Genomic DNA, 5,109 nt, shown 5'->3' on the forward strand with positions numbered 1-5,109 from the left:
AGCCACAAAAGAGAGAGAGAGAGAGAGAGAGAGAGAGAGAGAGAGAGAGAGAGAGAGAGAGAGAGAGAGATGTGAAGCGCACATGACACGTTCAGGGCGACGTTCGGTGAGAGCAGAAACAATCGCCACCGATCTGGAGTTTGCGCACACGATAGGTGTTGGTCAACGACCGTTCACTCCAGCTGGCACTGGCAAGCTTAGTGTAGGGAGGGAAGAGCTCAGCCATCTCCACGCAAGCAGTTAGCATCTTTTGCAAGGCAGCCCGCGTTGCGAACCTCGCCCATCGTTAGTGAACGTGATGAAGGGGGGGCCTTTCACTATGGTACGACCAACGCCGCATCCGTTGCCTATGTGCAGGGGTGTGGGGGAGCCAAGCTGAGGTGGCTGCTCTTTTTCGCCGAACGCTTCAATGACCTCTTGCATGTGCACACCATAAGAGAGAGAGAATGGGAAAGAAAGCGGTCAGATTGTTTCTATGGGCTTTTTCGGTCATCTCAATATGCCAATTCTCTTAGGTTGTGTGTCCGAGAGAGAGAGAGAGAGAGAGAGAGAGAGAGAGAGAGAGAGAGAGAGAGAGAATGGGAAAGAAAGAGGTAAAAGAGCATCTCTTGAGATCAAGCCACACGAGGAGTGGAGAGATCATAAAGTGTCTAGAGAGAAATGGGAATTTTGAAAGAAGCGTAGAAGTCTAGAAGAGATAAAAGAGAATCTCTTGAGATTCTAACTAATCACTGATCTTTTGAAACCTTCGGCACATACTGATCCGCCACGACCTTAACTGTTAATCAAATGCCCGAGTTGCATCCGCTGCACACGCGAGGTCGCCTGCAAGGGACCTCCTGCGACCTCTGCTCCCTGCGCCGCCTCGTCTCGCCCTCCTGCACGTGCCCCTCCCTGATGTACCGACGTACCCCCTACGTCTCTTTCTCCCTCCGCCACCCTGCGCTGCGTGTGGGTGCATCCCAACAAACCGCGCCTACCTACAGTAGACACACACACACACACTGTCCGCGTACTCCCACCATTCCACAGGCTACGTGCTCTGCACGGCGACTACAACACCGCCACCATCATACATCTACGTAGAGGGAGAAAACTATTGACCTTCACGAGACCCTGCCCTGCAACCGAAAGAGAGAAACTTGCAGCTCTCAATGTTCTCCGAACTGTGCCACTCTCTTGTTCCCATGCTCATCTCCTCATTAGCACTCCGAACGTTCGCAGCGCCCCAGGATGACGGCTCTCTCTCTCCCTCTCTCTCACCTCCTGACACTTGGGGCGCCCGAGCATGGCCAGGATAAGGGCTCTCTCTATCTCTCTCCCTCTCTCTGACACATATCATCCCCGTTGCTTCTCTCCTCAAAACATTGGAAGCATCTTCCATGATTCCCGATAATTTGACCTGCTCGGAAAATTACAGGCACATACTCATTATCATAATGATAGCGACAATTGATTGATTCGTGGGGCATACTCAACTGATTGATTATCCTAATGATAGCTACAAATGGTTGATTGAGACTATTGAAGTACACCCAAAAGTATCACACAATGTGCCGGTCACCGCACTCGGCCCTGCGGCCTGCGCCGCGTGCCACTCTGGATAACGACGCTCTCTCTCTCCCTCTCTTCCAGATTCCTTCCCTCGCGGCTCGCCATCTTAAATACTGCCCTCTCCCTCCTCTTCTGCCAGGACGTCTTCTCTCTCCACTCCGACACACACTGTAATGCTCGCATTCTCTCTCTCTCTCTCTCTCTCGGAGTATGACTTAGCAAGGTAGCAAGACTGCGAACTCCTTGATCATGCATCCCACAACGCCATGTTTGACCTTAGGAGCTATGAATAATGATCTCTCTCTCTCTCTCTCTCTCTCTCTCTCTCTCTCTCTCTCTCCGACTTAGCTATGAGAATGATCGACATTGTAGATGGTAGAAGTGTGATCGTAAACAGGAGAAGAAACCTCTCTCTCTCTTCTCTCTCTCTCTCTGTGCTTATAGGAGAGCCGTGTCTTGAGTTTTCCAATGGTCCTTTTAGTTGGACATGACAAGGTTGCAATAGCTGCCTCACCAAATTCACCGCTTGCAATATAACGCGAAGCTAGCACCCTATCTTTACAACATGATTGTTCAAGGGTTGATCTCTAACGTGAGGATGCTTGCTCGATAGTGCTTGTGTGCACTTTCTGCAAGTAAGCACTTCTGCAAAGAAGAAGGTGGGAGTCTAGTTACATAGGAAGTGATACACCACAGAGATCTTCTGATCTCTCTCTCCCTCTCTCTCTCTCTCTCTCTCTCAAAGATGTACCTTCAACGCGGATAAGGCGATATAAGCGGTGGCCGCTCCGAATTTGGGGTGCATCGGAGGAAAGCTAGGAGCTTGCAGGAATGCATAGGAGAAGGGTGTACTGGAGGGGATCCGTGGGGTGGACGATGGAGGAGGATATGAGGGCCACGAAGTACCCAGTGTAGGCTAACATGAGACGTTGAGCAGAGAAGAAACCCTGTAGGTCCATCACCACTCTCTCCAAGCGGCTCCCTGGCACCTTCACCACTGCGCGTTCCGTCTCGGCAGCCTGACAGTTGCCCAATATTACCCCCCGTGTGTTTTTGTGTGTGTCTCTCTCTCTCTCTCTCTCTCTCTCTCTCTCTCTCTCTCTCTCGGATTGGCTTAATCCTTTCTCTCATTCTATCTGTACTGTATGGATTGATGCAGGTCCTGGAAGATCATGGCGACTTCAATACCTTCCTTGATTACTGATTCCCACACGGTGCACATCTTTTGCAGAATTGTCAAGCAGATCTCATTGCGTGCGCGTGTGTGTGTGTGTGAGAGAGAGAGAGGACTCAAGAGCTGTGCTGACGCGCTGCATTTGCCTGCAGGTCCCCGAATGGGTAGAAAGGAACGCAAAGCTCTTTCGGGCATGTCCACCCGGTGTGCACAGGAAGTAACAAAACATATAATTTGTGCACTCCAGAACACACACACGTCCCTCCTTGTTAGATTTGCATAGTGAAGTCACAAAAATGCTTTGCAGGTCCAAAGGAGTTACTCCTACGAGCAACATTAGGACAGCTGGTGCAGATGAGGATTATGCAGCAGCAGCAAGTATGGCTGCGATGCTTATAAATACAGATGATGGGGTTGGGTGGATCGAGGCTCCTGTTGGTCTACAACCACCCTCATACTATCGTGACTTATCTAACCATCCTAACATTTTGGCCACCTTTGTGTACACTGCACGACGAAAAGCTGGCTTTCTTCCCAATCTGGTGGGGCAACAACTAAACCTAGAGCAATGGAATGATTATATCAACAAGTTCAATGCTTGGTTGAATTAGCTTGATGCGTATGTGCCATTTTTCTTATCTCAAACGTAGAATAGGACTTCTTATAGTAGTTTTATGGTTGGGAGGTTGCACCTTCTAAGTATGTAGGTCGTGTATCACGTGTGTTGGATAGCTCTTGAGAGTTACAAAGTTACACATTGAAGATGGGATTTTTATTGGATTTTTCATTAAAAAATTGTAAGTTTATGAAGGAAGAGGGGTGGTTTTATTTCAATTTCTCAAATGTCTAGAGGGGTTTCTAATTAATCTCTAATTGCTTGTGATATTGAAGATTTTAGAAGGTGATCAATCTAGGTTGTTATGGTTTGAATGTACTAACAACCATGAAATTCATTTACAGGTTTTGGTTCTATGTTACCTTGATCAACCAAGGAGAGAGCATATCAAAATTCCCCAGCCACTAGTGATGCCATTGTGGATGCTTTGTCTAAGTTTGTTCTGGTAACCGCTAATGAGGTTGAGGATGAGGCTAAGAAGGAAGCGACACAAAGAATAAAGAAAACATTTGAGCTTGCTTCTAAGTACATGGTGGAGAAGAATATAAGTGAATCTACCACTTCGCCTACAGATGTAGTGAAAGCATGCTTTCAACACGAGGCTTTTCCTATTGTTAAGCCTAATGTACCCATCTCTCTAGTTACCACTACTCTCAGCAAAAGTAAGCAAAATCCCAACTCTGCCTTGACCATTCAGTACGGTTCGGCCTCCATGAATCAATTCGTCTTCCAACTTAATAGTGCAAATGTAATTGCCAATGCTGAAGCACTTTCCAATGGCACTACTCTCCTTAGCACCAAAGTTTATGTCGACTACATCAATGGTCCACTAGATGAGTGGGCCGATGGTGGTGATGCCCCCCTCACATAGTAGCAAATAAGGCATTTATAGTCTGAGTGCTTTCCTCTATATGCATGTGACATCCTTCTCATGTAATCTTAGTCAGAGTGCTTTCCTTTATATGCATATGACATCCTTCTCATGTAATGTCTAAGTATAAATCCTACTGGGCTTCTCTCTAAATGATTGAAACTAATGCAATGAAAATTGCACCATTTTGTGTGAGTTTTTTTGTTGCAACCCAATTGGATAGTATTTAGCTAACCGTGGATAATTCCCTTATTGATAATGGTCAATATTTGTTTCAAATTGTTGATCTGTTCTAAGTAAACACTACTGAAATGTTTTAGTCACCTTTGATACTTAAAGAGCTTTAATCTATTTCACTCTTCAGAGTCATTTTGCAAGCGAAGCCATGGTTGGTCGTTTGATTTGAATACACATACAAAAGGATTTAAATATAAGTAAAGTGGTCAAAGAAAAATTACATCTAACTTTTTTCTTTCAACATTATATAGTGGACGATGAGAAACTACAAGTACAACGTTTACTTCTAAGAATATCACAACATCTTTTCTAAGCACATTAGATTTGTATCTATGATTATTTATAAGGATCAAAATCAATGAAGGACACACTATAGAAAAACTGGTCCTCAAATTGAAACTTGAGCTCAAAAACTCAAAACTTCGGCTTGAACTAGACTATTCTTAGTGACATGAATGTCTCCTTGGAGAGCGTAATTCTCTTGCAATAGCACAAGCTCCTTCAGATTTTTAAACAATTTGTGTTTCTCACAAGTTTACTTTCTCATGTGGTCGTGGTCATGGTTTTGGAAGCTCTTCTCTACTTATGTATCCTACTACACAATGATCTTATTGTGATAAGTATGACAATGTTGTTTCTGATTGTTGGGCATATCAA

At 45.3% G+C, this 5,109-nt stretch overlaps 1 pseudogene across 1 annotated transcript; it reads left to right on the forward strand.

The window, feature by feature from the left end:
• The first annotated feature begins 1,672 nt into the window (after window positions 1-1,672).
• On the forward strand, window positions 1,673-4,410 carry LOC147420272 (uncharacterized; annotated as a pseudogene). Its single transcript, XR_015186991.1, has 5 exons — window positions 1,673-1,724; window positions 2,714-2,768; window positions 2,881-2,945; window positions 3,036-3,347; window positions 3,689-4,410. The product of XR_015186991.1 is annotated as an uncharacterized LOC147420272 (transcript).
• Window positions 4,411-5,109: the final 699 nt, after the last annotated feature.

Source organism: Adiantum capillus-veneris, chromosome 28 (genome assembly GCF_014529385.1).
Source record: "Adiantum capillus-veneris isolate H3 chromosome 28, ASM1452938v2, whole genome shotgun sequence".
NCBI lineage: Eukaryota > Viridiplantae > Streptophyta > Polypodiopsida > Polypodiales > Pteridaceae > Adiantum > Adiantum capillus-veneris.